General features: G+C 41.4%; 1 protein-coding gene across 1 annotated transcript in view; it reads right to left on the bottom strand.

The window, feature by feature from the left end:
- Positions 1–18,298, bottom strand: part of LOC147795366 (SID1 transmembrane family member 1-like) — a 79,696-nt gene that overhangs the window by 15,467 nt on the left and 45,931 nt on the right. The gene's annotated exons all lie outside the window — the stretch shown is intronic.

The following is an 18,298-nucleotide window of genomic DNA, read 5'->3' as shown; positions in this document are numbered from 1 at the left end:
GTCACCAGAGCCAATGAAACCTTGGATTGTGTTAGTAACAATGTCTTGATGCTCTTGTGACGCAAAACAACGTCAGACTGATACATCCCCTCTCTCTGCACTGTCCTTTTCCACTGTACTGTTGGCACACCGTGCACCTGTCATCGAGGAACCTCGGAAAGGATTTGACCTCATCGGGATGTCCTTTACTCTACTCCCTCCTTTTTCCGCAATCTTTATTTTTTTGGCCCACTTTCCTCACCGTTTTCCGGGTCCTTTTGGCCAGAGCATCCTCCGGGTGTCGCTTTAAACAAACAAGAACCACTTCGAACCTTCTCAGTGAACCGTTGGTGTTCTTTCTTCTTTTTGTCCAACTTTCTCTCCTTTTTTCCATGCGAAAGCATGTCGTCGATCGGTTGTTTCTCCCGTTCTTCCTTAATTTCTTTGGCTGTGGGTAGACTTCTAAATGTGGTCTGCTTTAGGCACAGTTAATGGGCAAAAACGTGTTTCCATGCCCTAAAGTTGGATATTTTGTAGTTCAGCCAACATAACATTGAATTTCCCGATCTTGTGGAGAATAATTAAATTAAGTGTCCTCGACAGAAGCCTGTGAATCAAACCCCCTGGAAAATGTAAAATTACCACTCCAGAATCAAAATCTAAGTCAGGCTAGGAGGTCCCCCAAACGAAAAGAGCCTAGAAAACAAATAACTATTTAAGGTGACAAATGAGAGCTCGCTCCCTTGCAATTGGGAAAAGCCCTACACCTCGGTTGCCCCTCTGAAGCACTTTAATCCCACCTTTCGAGTTACCACTTCGGAAACAACTATCGGTGTGGGCAATTAAGTCTCTCCGACTTTGGACAGTTTCTATGCCTAGCACTATTAATTGTCTAAGTATTTGGTTTGAGGCATGAGACCATGAAACTCTGGTTTACTCTGTCTCTCTTGGACTGTTTGCTCACACCGATACTTGTTTCCGCAGGGGTAGCTGGGGCGTACTGCCGTACGTGCTTCAGAGGGGCACAGCTTTTTCCCATGGCAAGGGAGCGAGTTCTCATTTGTCGCCTGAAATAATGATTTGTTTTCTAGGCGCTGTTCGTGTTTTTTCGTGCTTTTTCCCAAGCACGTTTGGTTTAGGCAACTGCTGCATGTACAAATTGTGTCTCTTCATCATTGCTTCATCCAGATAACAGACACTCGCCATGACAAAACTTTTTCTTTGAAATAAAAGCACTTGTATTTATATTACTTTAAAACGCTTTAATTTAATTTAAAAACGACAATGAAACCTAAACCCCAGCCACCCACTCAAAGTGCCTGCAGCCATCAAACGTGAACGCAGAGAGGTGACGATTATGCATAGCCCGAGCACCATCGATGCCATACGTATATTCACAGCCAAGTTTACGACTTTAGGCATAGATGGCATCATTGTGCCGGCCACCACCAAGTTAGCTTTCAAACTGGAGCGAGATGGTAAATCGGACACCAACTGCATCGTGTACAACAACCTTGTGCGTACCAGGTGAAAGAACTCAACAATGTCCAGACAGTCACTTAATCGTTGCAATTGATGCAATTGATGCTTAGTTTAAAAAAGGAAACGACTACCAGACAAGATAACAGATGTTTTGTCAAGATAACAAATTTTGAAGTCAAGATGAACTGTTGCACTGAGTGTATTGAAATGATAAAGGTGCATATAACTCGGAATACACGTTTTCATGGAAAACAAAAGACTCCTGTGTTAGCATGCATTTGTGAGCAAGGGAAGCGCCTTCCAGAACATTACTGCATAAAACAGCGGATTGCCCAGTTGGAAGCAAGTAAGCCTGAGAAAGAGAGAGACCCAGACAAAAACAGCAACTACCAAAATTTGATTTTGGGTGGACTTCTGATCGGGGAATCGCTCTCGCATTGTTAATAAAAAAGTCTACCTCAAGTACCCTAAACAAGGCACCAAGCTCGCCAGCACCTGAGACTTCAGAAATAGAGTAAAACTAAACTCCGTTTCGTTATATAATAATTTTTAAAAAGGAGTAAAGAACACATCGACGTAAACGGAATCGCAAACACTGTATATTGTCGTAAGCCTCTTTTCCATGGGAGACACCATGCTCGGTCAATAGTTATTGGTAGTGAAAACGCCAGACATGGACCGACTCAACATCAAAGACGCGGCTAAAAATGACTACAATCTGAAAATCGCTAGCGGTGTGTTGCTCATGCCAAGGTGGCTAGTAAACAAAGGTTTGCTGCAGAAGAACGGTATTGAACGGACGCAGTACGAATGTTGCGAACAGAAAAAAATTACATGTAAAAAATTCTCCTGTTTTGGAAACCTTCCATTGCATTCATATGCGCCATTTACAGCGGTTGGAGAAAGTCCTTAATTTGCAATACGTCAAGGAGCCTCGATTTAAAAAAAATGATTTCCACATAAAAATTTTTTGGAAAAACTTCACAAAATCGAAAAAATAGGGGTGTCCCAAATTTTTGTAAGTCTTCTTCAGAAAAATGAAAAATATGACACAATTAAAGCAAGAGAAGATGTTTGCACAGTATGAGTTGATATTCTTTCTTCATTTGCTTAGGAAATGATCCTTGACAATTTTGAAATTAACCACGCGAAACTTCGTTGGTATGTGCAACTGAGCGAATTCAGGCGCATGTGCACTAACTAAATTGCCACCGTGAACATACGTGCGCCAGACCGATCGGAGCGCTAGTAACTCATGGCGGGGATGCTATTGCCGCTCCCAGTTGTTTGGCGCAGTGTCGGCACATATCCACTTCTGTAGCTTTTTTTAAGAGACCTCTCTTGCGTTACATTCTCTTAAGATCTGCGCTTTGATGTCTTTGATTTTTTGAGGCTTGTAAACTTTAGTTTTTGGGTTTACAAGGTCTCTGCTTGTTTTCGGACCGCCAACGTTGCTGTCGTATTTTTATTAATATATACAAATTTTACAAAAACTTACGAAAGCCCCATTCGTTAATTACGGATTATTTTCAATTCGTTATTGCGGATTTTCTATATCGTTATTACATATGCTTCATTTCGTTATTACAGATTATCTATTTGATCTGGTGTACTTCCTGTGAATGTTATCAATATAACATTTACTAAACTGACAGGTTTGGAAAGAAGAGCAGTCACATGTGGAAATGTGTTGGAAACGTCCTCAACAATACGAACAAACCTGTGATTTGCGACGTGATTTTAACGAAATCTCAAAGTGGGGTCTCGGTAAAGTATATCAAAGGCAAAGAATGGACACTATTTGTTGCAGCTTTTGTGTTTCGAAATCTTTAATTTAGTGGTTCTTTGTTGCAAATATAGAGTGGCTTCTGATAAAAGAACTCTGTTCATTACTGTTTATCAAGTTCTTATATGCCTTTCATTGTTACCTTGGTCCTTTGGTTTTACCCCAAAGGTATCCAAAACTGGAAAAAAATGCATGTATCTTTCAATGGTACGCCATTGAAAGATACTTCAAAGATTACAAATCAATGAAACATTGGCTGTCAAAAATATAGCAAATGTCCAGTTCAACAATACATCTTCATTACGACTGTTTCCTTAGCAGCAGGTTTTCTGTAATTTACATGTTTTTTATGCATATACATGCAAGTGCCTTGTTTAGTTTAGTTAATTCAAAGTATACGGGGATCACCTAATGTCTTTGAAACTAATAATTGAGAAAATTATCTTACTCATATACTCTATACTCATCGTAAAATTGCACAAAGCGGTTTATTATAATGATGACTGTTACTGTTCAATTAGTATTCAAGGGAAAAAGGGAATTATATAGATGTTTACATATATATACGTTTTGATGATCTTTAAAATGTGCCTGGTGTTTAAAGTTTTCCGAAAAGATTTTATTCTTACTGAAAGGCGCAATTGGTACTCTACCTTTCAGTAAGAATAAAATCTCTGTGGCTGTTTTGTCTTACCCGTAATCACCACTTTGCTTAAAAAAGGTGGGCATAATTATTTCTGTATTTATCATCCAACAAACGTGTCAGTAAAACACACAATAGGTTTAAATTTTAATCTTCAATTTCATACATCACATTAACAATGGGGGTTGTTTGTGGGTTACATAATTTTATGAACATCTTGTACACGTTCACAACTATACAATTTTTTTACAGTTCTTCAAGAATTGTTCAAGACTTTTGTATAGTCATTGGTAGAATTGAGGCATTTATTTCTTCCGATCTTGTTCGTTTTCCATCATAAACAATATTAAGTAAATTGGAGTTTATAATCTTCTATATACTCATTACTCATTAAGGATTGAAGGGAAAATTGCCCAAACTAAAGCTGTCATTATTATACAATCCCAATAAAGCTTCGTGCATGATTTTCAAATTTCGCAAAATGTTTCAAAATATGGCATTTTTACAGAAATGGGCTGCTGAAACAATAAAGAAAATCTAAGTTCCTTTTTGTTTGTTTCAAGGATCCCATGAATTAAATCCTATTTTCTTACTAAATGCACCATCTACGAATCGTGTAACTGTTGTGATTCATTTATAAGGCTTTTGAAAGTTGAAATCATGTCTATTAACTAAATAATGTGCAGCAAGAACATTATCAGGTATACAGCAAGGTAATCTGTATAAAGGTGTTATGTTTACTGGTATATGCCAGCATATAAGACAGAAACATAACACTGGTGGTATACAAGTCTATGTCATCCAGGACTTTTGTAAAAAAAACATTCACTCTTCAATATTAACAGGCACAGACATATTGACGCTATTCATCGAGATTGTACAAACTCGAACAAGGATATAAATCCTTTAATCTGCAAGGATTATCGACCCCCGTAGACGCACTCACTGCCGCATACATCAATCTCATCTTGATGCACCTCTACAAGGAAGTTATTTGCTCCATGATGGAGCTGTGGTATAGTATGCATTACCAGGAGCCGTCCAAATGGGCTATGGCAATTCCTGGGGGGGGGGTTATACGATGGGCATTTCACTCCTTTACAACAGTGTGGAAGCCTTTTAATAACATAATATTAATAACCTTCATACATCAGCCTGAATACTGTGCACAAATCACACTTTCCTAGACCAGTTCATTTGGACTTCACCTGGATCATATTCAGAAAGCACAGCGCCATTTGTCTTGGAAGATCTCCAATTGAAATAGCCTTCATCTTTCAGTGGGCAGAAGAAGTCTGTCCAAAATTGAATGCAGTTATTTTCTCAGCATGCCCCACCAAAACTCAATCCTTTGGTTATTGTGACTGGTTCCCTGCATGAAACTCTTGTTTCATGATCCCTTCTACGAAATTGCTGCATCTGTCGGAGTGTTTCCAGTCCCAAGATTGGCAGGGTCACTGCTCATTGTACATGCTTCGAGCAACAAAGCACACTTTGAGAAACCGTGAATAAAGCGCTTATGAACCATGTAAATTATAATTAGGGTTTTTCTTGTCAATCCCGTCAGTTCTCAACATTTCAGGACCATTCAATGAGGACACTACAAAGAATGTGAACTTGGTAATGAACAATTTAACGGTGTGATTGAGGCAACAAAACTATGTGCTGGATACGATAAACTCCTAAATACACACTGATACTGGAGGTTGGTTTCCAAAAAGGTCGTCTTAGGTCTCCATTTGGAAAAGGTTTATTCTGAACTTTTTTGGTTAATTTTCCGTCTTTTAAGGAAGAAGTAATGCTCATGTACCTATCCATGATTCAGATCCTTCTCATTGATTCAGACTCTTCTAACAGTACCTTCCTAGTTTCGAGGTTTGCATCCATGTGCCAAAGTGAGTTGGGAGCTGGTACCGAATAAACTCTCCTAGGAATGGTCAATGCCTATCTGTGTGGTGTTATTTCAGGATCAACTGACCTCACTGCAGTCCTCTCTGTCTCTCTCTAAAGAAACAGACCCTGACTGTGTAAAAGTCCTCCCATCGTCTGAAATTGATTCGGCAAGATTATCAATTTCTTACTTCAACAAATCATTTTTGTTCCGTTTGTTTTCTGGCCAATACCATACATTACACAGAGGGTTACTGAAGCCAGCAAGGCATTCTCAGACACTAACAGGGTTCTATTCTTCCTAACTTCAATCAATGTTTAATTTAATCCAACGCAGTGAAACGCAAGTCCCACAGCGCTATCATATTCAGCTATTATGTGTTGGAGTCTCATGGGAAAATCAATGACCAGGCCAAATTATTGTGTACATGTACGTGTACACGATTGAGTGGTAGTTGAGGTGGGGTAAACAGACTTCGATAACGATAAAAAAAATGAAAACGATCAAACAAATTGATTCAATACTTCGAATCGTTCGAATCGATTGTAGAGCAATTTTTCTTGGCGAAAACTTTCTTTGACCAATCAGAGTTGAGCTTTGGGATTTATTCAAAAAAAATTGACGACGAAAAATTGATTACAGAAGTCGAAAAGAACGAAGTTTTGTACAACTAATCCACTCCACTGTTTAAAGAATAAATAAAAAGAAAGACATTTGGAGAGAGATTGGAGACAGACTTTAATGCAGTGGTAAGCATGTTTTATTAACGTTCCAAAACAATTAATAACATATTTTAGGCGAAGGCCTTAACAAACAGGAACAAATCCAAAGTAGCCTTAAGACATGTAAAACCTGAAGGTTTGCTGTTACCAATACCAGGTAAGGTTACAATTACAAAAATAATGTGCAGCCAGTGGAGCCATACCAGCCATTCTCATACCAGTACTTACTGATACCGGTGTTGATCAAACGTGACTCTTGCACAAATTTATTATACTTTGTGTTTAGCTGATTTCCCTAGAAATGGATTTAATTTATAGGGAAATCGGCTCCGCACAGACAGTGCAAACATTTTTGGCTTATGGTAGACAATGATCATATGACAGAGAGGAAAGTATCCTCCATGGACAGAGTGTGGTCTGTGGATGAAACGACAGAGTTAGTGATATACTCTGCCCCTTTTCAACACTGTAAACAATGGCTTCGGCTAGGTAGAACACGTGTGATTTGTTCTCCCTGTATCCTCCATGCAATTACATTATTTTAAAACACTTTTTGGGAATTACATGTATTATCCAGAATAACAGTTGAAAACTGCTGATTGAGCTTTGAAATCAAATTTACTAACGTAACACTTTGGACACTGGGCTCAAAAGTATACCGAGATATTCTCTCTAGTGATGAAAGCTGTAGTATTTACGCAGAACATCCTTACAGTGACATGGTAGGATATTCATACAAAGCATGTCTGAAGCAGGTGCTTATTTGCCATTTTACCCCTCTGCCTGTCGCTCAATTTGTATCGATACATCAGTGCCACCGCAAGCGGCCTACCCGATCCATGCGCAGAATTGTCGTCAGAACTTCTGAAGTCTAACCACAAACAATATTTGTCTTTTAGATAAATGGCCATGTCTTCTCCGGTCAAGTTTAAGTCTGTAACTACCGAACAGGCCGATTCAGTTGTTGATTTCGGTCCAATTGTTGATATTCAAAAAGTCCCTGTGAATAAAGCTGATTTGGTTTACCTTCAACCGCGACTACAGTTTTACTTATATGTTGGTTGTAAAATCTCTGGGTTTTTTTTTTACATTTGGAGCTTTGAACAGAATCAAAATGCCTTTCGAACTTTCAATCGTCTGGTCGATGCTGATGTTCCATATCTGCCGGATACTTTGCGCCAAGTGGGCTCATTAATTATGAAACACGTCTGCGTCTAGGTAACTTGTGAGGGGCGCAAGGCCCTCCTTTGGATATACTGTGTTAGTGCATGACCTTTGACACACCTGGGTACTTGGAAGAAACCTGTGTGAGCACATGATTGTGTGACATGTACCGACCGACCAGAATGCTACAATAAATCGTGAACCCTACATATCTGAGTTCATATCCTTCCTGAATAATAGAGTAACATAGGATATGACATGGTGTCATAAGTGAAGAAGTATTTTGGTGACATTTAAAGACGAATTTTGGGGTCAACTTCGGCGGAGTTGCAGTGCAAGTGGAAAACGCGGGAACAACAAAGCGAGTAAGTGCCGTTGCGTTGTTGCTTAGTCTTTCTTCGGAAGTATTGTGGACTTTGCAGTGTTTGCATTTCATTTTCTTTCTGGGGGATGGGTTTTTACCCTTCTCATTAATTGGTCCTAAAAACACCCGTTTTTGAGAGTAAGTACCTGGAGGGAATTTGTGATTGCAAACTTCTGAATTGCAACCGTGTGTACCCGTAACTTGAATGATGGAGTCACTAAGTCTAAAGACACCCCGACAATTTGATGTCGAGGCCAGTAATCTCACTAAAGCATGGAAGCTATGGAAAGAAGAGTTTCAACTCTACATAGATCTTGCCATGGGGGATAAAGATGACAAAACAAAGGTCAAGATGTTGTTATACCTGGTTGGTAGTAAAGGCTATAACCAGACCATCAAGCCTGCAACATAAAACTTGGCATCAGCTTTAAAGGCCTTTGGCGATTACTGCAACCCACCTAGAAATGAAACAGTTGACCGGTACAAATTCTTCACACGAAATCAGCAGGCAGGGGAAACATTTGACACGTATCTCACAGATTTGAAGCTGTTGGCAGCAAACTGCAACTTCAATACATTGCAGGATGGCCTCATCCGTGACCGTGTAGTGTGTGGCATAAGAGATTCTACACTTCGAGAGAGACTTTTGAGAGAAACGGAGTTGACTCTCGAGAAATGCATTAAAGCATGCCGTGCATCGGAGTTGTCCAAGAATCGAATGGACATGATCGATGGTCACGCTGTCAGTGCAGTTAAACAGAAACCGAAAAAGAAAAATGCCAGCAGCTGGCAGTCACAAATGCAAACGAAGCCAAAGTATGAGAAATCGAAAGTCAGATGTGGCACGGAGCATGAATTTCTGAAGAGTAAGTGCCCCGCCTATGGCCAGGAATGTCAACGCAACCATTTTAAGAAGCAGTGCAAGACCAGCCTGAAGTCCAAGACGAGAGTACATGGGTTCGATGAAAATGAGCAGTCAGATGAGTATGAATCTGAGTATGAGCTGCAAACAATGCAATTGATTCCAGAGGAGGTCAACTCTATGGTAAATCTTAAACCGGCGAAGATGATTTTCGCCAAAATGTTAGTTCTTGGGCGAACAATTAGCTTTCAGCTAGACTGTGGAGCAACATGTAATGTTTTGCCTAAAGATGCCAAAGACCTTAAAGCCGTCAAGCTTCAGCCGACAAATCGCATGCTTGCAATGTACAACAAGATAAAGCTGAATCCTCTGGGAAAATGCACCCTTTGGGTCAGCAACTGCAAGAGCAAGGAGGACTTTGATGTCGAGTTCTTCATCATAGATGAGAAAGGTGTCAATCCTATTCTAGGGAGCGTCACAGTCCAGGAGATGGGACTAATCAAGGTGCAACATGAGAAGATATTGCAGATGTCCTCCACTCCGATAACCTCAGCCAAACATCTGTCAGAGGAGTACGGTGATGTCTTCGAAGGAGTTGGAAAGTTGGCAGGCAAATACAAGCTGGAGGTAGATGAGACAGTGACTCCAGTTGTTCATCCGCCACGACGTGTTCCAGTAGCACGGAAACAACAGCTCAAAACTGAGTTTGGATAAGATGGTCCAAGAAGAAATCATCGCACCAGTGGAAACTCCCACACCTTGGGTTTCCAGTCTTATTTGCGTTGAGAAACCAAACAAGTTGAGAATTTGCTTGGATCCACAAGATTTGAATAAGGCAATCAAGCACAATCACTACCCAATAAAGACCATAGAAGACATCTTGCCAGACCTAAGCAAAGCTAAAATCTTCAGTGTTCTAGACGCCAAACACGGATTTTGGCACGTAGAACTTGAGGAACAGAGCTCCTACCTCACGACATTCAACTCACCCTTTGGGAGATACAGATGGAAGAGAATGCCCTTTGGCATCAGCTCGGCGCCCGAAGAGTTTCAGCGGAGGCTGGATGAAGCCTTAGAAGGGTTGCATGGTGTGAAGACGATCGCCAATGACATCCTTGTGTATGGTGAAGGGGACACACTTGGTGAGGCAGAGAAAGACCATGACGCAAAATTGAGAGCGTTGATGTAGAGAAAAGCAGTTGAAGCTGAACAAGCAGAAGCTCAAGTTCAAGCGGAAGGAAGTTTCCTTCATGGGCCATTTGATCACTACGAATGGTCTCAAGCCAGATCCAGCCAAAGTGAAGGCTGTGACAGAGATGCCGAGCCCCACAGATATCGCAGGAGTCAAACGCTTCCTGGGGCTTGTCAACTACTTGAGCAAGTTCTTGCCTCATCTCAGTGATGTGTATGATCCACTAAGACAACTGACAAAGAAGGAAGTTGAGTGGTGTTGGCTAGAGATACATGAGACTGCTGTAAAGCGCATCAAAGAGATGGTGACATCGAAACCTACGCTACTTTGACGACAAGAAATAGCTGACACTCCAGGCCGATGCATCACAGAAAGGGCCTAGGAGCAGCAATCATGCAGGAAGGTCAGCCTGTTGCATATACTAGTCGGGCTCTGACCAATGCAGAACAGAACTATGCCCAAATTGAGAAGGAACTGTTAGCAGTGACATTTGGGCTGGAAAGATTCCATCAGTATACGTATGGAAGATCAGTGACTGTGCAGACTGATCATAAGCCACTGGAAGTGATCGTCAAGAAGAACATGCATCAAGCACCAAAGAGACTGCAACGTCTTATTCTCCGTCTACAAACGTATGACACACACGTTGTCTATCACCCAGGCAGCAAAATGTTCCTGGCTGACACTCTAAGCCGTGCATTCTTGCCAGAGAGTAAGACAGATCCTACCCAAGTGGGAATGGAGCAAGTCAACATGATCGATCACCTACCAATAGCCAAACCACTGCTCGAGAAACTGAAGCAAGAAACAGCTGATGATGCAGTTCTTACTGAGCTCCATTCTGTGATCATGAGAGGGTGGCCAGAGCAAAAGAAAGATCTTCCGGCAACTCTGACCCCATACTTCCAGATTTGTGATGAGCTCAGCACATCAGATGGATTGATTTTCCGAGGCGAACGTGTTGTCATACCGAAGAGTATGAGAAAGGGTATGCTGGAGCGTCTACACTCATCGCATCTGGGAGAAAACAGTTGTTTGCGCCGAGCACGTGAGTCATTGTACTGGCCTGGCATGAACTCAGAGGTGAAAGATTACATACAGAAATGTGATGTATGTCAATCTCTCAGCACCAAGCAGCAGAAGGCGCCCATACTACAACACGAGGTACCCAACAGACTGTGGGCAAAAGTGGGGGCAGATCTTTCTTCCTAGACTCCAGCCATTATCTTGTGATGGTCGACTACTATTCTAACTACATTGAGGTCGACTACTTGTCCACAACATCCACTGCCGTCATCCACAAAATGAAGGCACAGTTCGCCCGTCATGGCATCCCTGATGCATTAGTGACTGACAACGGCCCACAATTCTCGTCTGAGGAATTTGCCAAGTTTTTCACCATGTGGGAATTCCAGCACATCACCACATCACCACACTACCCACAAGCAAATGGGAAGGTGGAAAATGCAGTGAAGACAGCCAAATCACTCCTGAAGAAAGCTAAAGCAGGGCACACCGACCCATATTTGAGCCTACTCGCATTCCGAAACACACCAACTGCTGGCTTTGACACTAGCCCAGCACAGAGACTGATGAACAGGAGAACCCGAACCACACTACGAACTACATCAAAGCTACTACAGTTGCAGGTCCCTATGGGAGTAATGGATCAAATGAAGAAGTCCAAACAGACCCAAGCAGACTACTACAACCGCACAGCCAAGAAAGTGTCACCACTGAAACCAGGTGATGCTGTTCGAATCCAACCACAGTCTCCACATCAACACTGGCTTAAGGCTACAGTGGTGAAGTCCCACCCACAGCCACGCTCCTTTGAGGTCGAGACGGAAGTTGGTGTGCGATACCGCCGAAATCGACGACATCTGCGAAAGACCCATGAGACGACCAACCATCGGGTTTACGAAATCAACGTAACACCTACACAGCACACCACGCGAGGAGAGCCAAGACAGGGAACACCACAGACGACACGATCTGGAAGAGTCATCCGACCACCAGCCCTATCTCAAGGACTATGTCAAACATTGAACACTTGGATGGATACAACATTTACGCTGTTTCACAAACACAAAATGAAATCTAAAATGCCAGATTTTGTTTTTTTTTTGTTTTTTTTTTATTTACTCGGTTATTTTTGGCAGCATTTTTCTTTCAAACACTTTGTCACAATAAACAAACCAAAAAAAAAAAGGAAAGAAGTAAAAGAAAGAAAAGACAGACAACAGAAACAAAAGAGAAGAGAAAGTTGATGTTTAAAAAAAACAAAAAAACAAAAAAAAAACTTTGTTTTAGTGTTGTTAGATTTAGCCTTTGGATTTAATGCTAACATTTAAAACAAAAAAAGCTAGGGTTCCTACAACTGCCATGTGATTTTAACACCCATAAGCAAGGTTTCATGGATACTGAAGCTGATTCTTGGAATTGCATCAATTGCCGAGGACATTCACTGCCTTATTTGGACATTGGATTTCACCTGCAGTACATGTACATACTTAAAGGAACATTCAGCTTAAAGAAAAAAAAACTGTATAAAAGGAAAGATGTGAGGGGCGCAGCGCCCTCCTTTGGATATACTGTGTTAGTGCATGACCTTTGACACACCTGGGTACTTGGAAGAAACCTGTGTGAGCACATGATTGTCTGACATGTACCGACCGACCAGAATGCCACAATAAATCGTGAACCCTACATATCTGAGTTCATATCCTTCCTGTATAATAGAGTAACATAGGATATGACATAACTGACGATTCTGTTTCCCTGTGAGCTGATGTTGATATTCCAAGATCAGGTTTCTTGCCACGTCACTATACACGGTTCGATTATCGTCAGATGCTCCGTCTAATTCGAGTTTTAAAGCGAGTTTTGCGGTGCCAGGTGCAATTACGTCGTCCGTGCCTTAAAGCGGGGAACTTGACGTGCAACGTGTGACCCGTGGCTATTGTGCTCGGGTTATGCGTGATGGTTACTTGCGTCTTTCGCCTTTGATCGCGCGAGGCACTTTTAGTCTGGCGACTCAGATTTAGTTCTTTGGTGTATTATCTATAAGATTTTAAACAGGAATGAAAACACGATAAACGATATGCTGGCTGTGAAAAAATAAATCTTCGTACTGCGTTAATTGATTTCGCTTTCTAAACGTTTCAGATTCCTTGTTAAAACATCTCCAATATGATCCACGTCTGCACGCATGTCGGCCAACTTATCTAAAAAAAAAATTTCAAAATCTATACAAACTCTCGAATTTTCTGGTCTTCGGAAGGTACGCAGAAATCAGACAATCTCGGCTCTGGAGGCACTTAGGCAACTTGTTTATCCGCCAATTCACTTATAAGGCTTCGTCTACGTTTACAAATGTGTGTCGACTAATAAGCTCTTGTTTCATGCGTTCGTTTAGAAAGTCTAGTGATTTTGTTCCCAAGATTCTTTTGTCTGCGCCAGTTGTTCCTAGGCTAGGTCGTGCGTTTGTGTTCTTCGTCTACTTTACTTTTTTCTATACTACTAAGCAATAAATTTGAACATGTATACCAGAGCGTTTACTATAGCTCCTTCCATCAATAAAGCACTTGCCATTATATTTTAAAGTGTTTATAAATTCAATGAATAAAGGAAAGGAAAAAACTTTAAAAAAACTTTAAAAAACGATGCACACAAGACAAGTATTAAAAACTGGCATAAAAAGCAGGCTAAAAAAATAAATATTGGCAAATTTATTTACCCGCATATTAACGTACCAAGGCCTATGACGTTGCTAAACGAGTTTGTAGCCCCAAATGAAGTGCATCAATTAGATATTTTGTACTTACTTTGGGATCGAGTGAATCGTGAAACTTTTAAATTGCCTTAACCGTAGAAGATGTGGCTTTTAGGTATAAAGAGGCAGAACCATTGACCAGTAAAACCGCCGATCAGGCGTTAGAACTGTCAGACAGATTTATAAAAGATCACCTCTGACTTGGCTCAAGGTTATAATGATAGACACGGGGTCAGAATCTGAAGGCGAGTTTAAAACGTTTCTTAAGAAAGGCGTATCAGTACAAGTAGGCAAACCCGGAGTACATTGATCGCAGGGAATCGTCGAGCGATTTAATCGAACTTTAGACAAGCTGTTATTTGGTAATCAATATGCGCAGGAAATGTTAAAAGTGGGCGTTTGTAACGTGGAGTCGGTGAAACGCTTGCCTCAAGTCGTGAAATCGTTAAATGAGGAAAAAATCCATTAATCGACAAAAGAACTCGCGAACGCTGTAAAATTGGGCAAGTGAAACAAATACCGAGTGCATCCCCAAGAAAAACCCAAAGAGAACTTCCTCCAGACGTGGTCGTGCAGTACCTTTTATTACCCAGGTGAACCAGGAAGGCGGAACCGTCAAAAGGGCAACAGATACCGTTTGATCCATGTTTATCAGGTACAGAAGTGCACCAGCCAATTTAAACGGTTCCAGGGCAGAAGGGTGGAAACGGGACCCACTTTGTATTATTTATTAAACGGACTAGATAGACGTTTCGTCAAAGAAGAGCTACAAGTAGTACCCAAGGATACCGAATTACCCCCTGAGAAAGCTTTTTAACTTAACTGTGCAAAAACCGAATTGAGGGCCTTTTCTTTATCTTTAAAATCTGAGTTGCACCCAGTGATAGAAAAATGAAACGCGTTGTTTTTTCGATCGCTTCGCTCATGATAACTCTTGCTTGGCGCGCTCTAGGTCAGACGCCTTAAATCCGTGAATTGACGATTGACAGTGTTTCTAGCGGTGAAAGACTTATTTTGTGTGATGGTGTATACTTGATGTCTATCTGATCTAAATAACTTGTTGTTTATTAAAATGTTGCACCCATTCAAATAGGCAGCTTTGATACGCCTCGTCAGTTAGCCGTTTCTCGGTTACGACTGTAGTGACGCCTTTTGACTTCTTCCGATCTTTTGATGTTCCGTTAAAATCGAGTACATTTTAGGTCCAATACAAACGACTTCTAAAATGACCTCACCCCCCTGAATTCGACCTTCATTTTGCCTTTGATTTGTTTGTTTTTGGGATCGTAAAGTTTATCGTCGGTTTATGGTTTATCTGAGTTTTGACTGCGTTTGTCGAAGTAAGTGGAAGGTGCTCTAAAACCGACTCAAAATCTGCATAAATGACATAAGGTGCATTTTGTTTGTTCTTGTAATCTTCAAATCATTAGTGATCTTGGATTCTTCAGACTTGGCCTTCCTGGTTCGATTGTACAAACTGGCCAAGCATTTGCTTCCAGTGCCACCATGTCACCTGCACTGAGTCTGGCCAGTAGTTTCGTGACTTCAAGAAGCATTGCATATGTCCGAACCCTGCTGATTGTTCATAGAAGAAACACGGCTTCTTGGGAAATTTTCTCGGTACTAGATGACCGTAAACATAATTTGGTACGCTTGCATGTAGCTGGTGTACATCTTGGCCCTGACTGGATCTATTTTTCTCTGCTCTTTTCAACATCGTGGTGTTGTACTTGAGCCTGCATGTCTGATGGTACTGAGCACTGTTCGCGATCATGGCTGCTACAATACCGTCCCCATTATCGAGTCTTTCCAATTTGAGACTTTTTGGAAGTTGGCCAAGCTCATGAAACTTGATCAAATTGTGTGCCAGTGATTTGTAGTCACCTCCCTATGCCTTACCTTCTAGACTTGTTTTCTTCTGTGTAAGTCGAGGTGCGCTCGTTATGTATCTTGTAATTTGGGTTTGTATCTAGCTGACGTTTGACGTCAGAATATAATTTTAAAGCAGATCTCAACGCCCATCTGATTACACTGTTGATCTTTGCTTTGAAAGTTTATGATTGCTTCTTTAAGTGCTATTTTCTCTGGTAGTGGAATATAGGTGGCACCTACCGGATCCTATCTAACCACGTTTTATCATTATGTAGAAAGCGACCACTTTATCAAAGACTCATCATCCTGATCCGCATTGCGTGTGTGATTCCACGTCCTCGATCTGTTTCTGCCTCTGTTCTGTGTTTTGCCCCGGGAAAGTAAACGTGCCAAAGTCAGTTTGATTGGGTTTTTCCAATCTAACCTGCACTTTCAGGGCCGTTTGTAATTTATAAAAGCCCATTTCTCTCAATTCGTCTGATGCTTTCTTTTCGATGAAAGTCTTGTAAAAATCAAAAAGTGTATGAGATCGTATTAAAAAAAGCTGGGTATCAGCTCCAATTGTGGCAGTTACCCTAAAAGCGCCTCACCTTTCTAATGTCTACTTCTGCAATTTCTTCGGGTTGAGTATAATTTTTAATGAGGTCTTTCTCAATGAGGACTCTGCCCGTGAAAAGGAATGTAGTGTTCTTTTTTAACAGCTGGCGATATGACTGGCGTGGGAAGTATATGAGTTGCCTTTAGTTCGTTCGGATGGCTTGAAGGAGTTCGGGCTTGGTGTGAAATTTACGGTTTGGTGCCGGTAATGGAAAGTTATACTGCTTGACAAAATCTGCTAAAAACGCCTTCTTAAATCGACTGAAAGTGGTTAACATTCGTGGTTTTTCATTTCTCTATTTATATATAGAGTTTTAACTTTTTTTTTTATTTTTCAAATCTCTGTCAAATCATTAGTTAGTATAGATCTCCAACAAAAATTTCATTTTTTCTTGGAGCCTCGGTGCCGAGAAAATTTTCTGGGAATCCCCTTTTTTTGTTTAAGGTCGAGGTTGTTTGTTCGAGTCGAAGTCAAATGTCAAGCCGGGCAAAACGGGAAGCGCCGGGGTCAAAGTGGGTTAAGTGGGAAGCCACGGCGCTGGGGTGTGCGTTGGAGCGCAGAAGCCGAGTGGAAAAAGGGGCTGATCCCTAACCTGTCTTTTACCTACGTGTGGCTCCCCGGCTCTGCATATAAAGCCTGTGTACCCGAAAACAGGTCGCGCGGCAGGTGGTGGTTCAATGTAAATGAATCCAGTATATGCATATAACTTCAGTGTTTAACTATCCATGTATATGATTTTTGTGGTGCCTTCTCTCTGGCCTACTGTCTGTTTGATAAATTTTGGCCAGTTAGGTGGTCAGGGTTGGGAAATTTGTGCGCGGTGGCCAGCCAGCAAAAATATATGCCAGGTTTGGCCTAACCGGATTTGACTGTCCTTTCACTGCACCAACATTAAAGGGGGTTTAAGTAACTTGGATTAATCTGAATTAATGTTTGGGAGTACCTTTTTTCTTATGAGTTGACAGTTTGAAACGCTGGGCTGGAAATTTGGTGTTATTCGTCTAGACTGCATACCTAACAATACGTTATGTTTATCAAGTGCTTAGCAGTGTGTGTCGTCTCCTGCCCACCAAACTCTCTCTACCAGGCTGTTTTAGTTGATCTATTGAGTGTGCACTTCTCATTAACAATTAAAAAAATATAAATTTAACTTTGAAAGCTGATTTATATTGCTAAGCTAAGTTTATATTGCTAAGAGGACTAACTTAAGTTGAAATCCATCTAATTGTCTGGCTCTTCAAATTTGCTTCAACAGGAATCTGCCCATACCAGCATTAACTACTGATCATAATCCACTTGCGTTCGTACGATCGTGTCAGCAAAGATCGTAGGTGTCAAGATACAAAACGCCATGGACGTGGGATCTCGTGATATGGTAAAAAAACAGACATTTGTAAATGTTACGCACAATTCGGCCGTCGACAGGCATATTATTCCCGTTAAGGCAAAATATTTGGGGACTGATGACCTGAGTGGGGGCAAACTGTCGGTAAATAGGGCAAGCGGTCCGGCAGGAAAACCTACTGAGATAATGGCTGAGCTAGAGCAAGAAAACGCCAGAAAGGCCTTGACAAAATCAGGATGAGACATTGATCCCGAGCATTCGCAGCATTTGGCCCGGTGCAGGGATCGGTCTCAGGACGACTTACTCGCCAACGTGCCGTGGTCAGGGGGCCCAGAGTGGCCTTAGCCGAACTTAAACTTCTTCATAGATCTTCCCAAAACTGAACGTTGGGGAGTCCGGAGGGTGTTGCGGATCTTTCCTTGCCTTTCACCTCTGCGGTCAGGGTTAAATTGCCCGGCTAGGTCCACATATAGTTTGGGTTTTCAGCCCTTGCCTAATTTCGCAGGTTTTACCCAGAACTTTAACTTCTTATAGTCAAGGAGCACGGACCCTGAAAAAATGAAAGTTCTCAACCCTCATTACATCTAAGGTCTGACAGCATAACTTGGTGGAATAGACCTTAG

The sequence above is a fragment of the Acanthaster planci genome, unplaced genomic scaffold, assembly GCF_054643075.1.
Source record: "Acanthaster planci isolate LZ-2023a unplaced genomic scaffold, COTS_SCS Contig50, whole genome shotgun sequence".
NCBI classification, from domain to species: Eukaryota; Metazoa; Echinodermata; class Asteroidea; order Valvatida; family Acanthasteridae; genus Acanthaster; species Acanthaster planci.
Note: the sequence above shows the minus strand (reverse complement) of the source record. Positions and strands in the feature narration are given on the sequence as shown.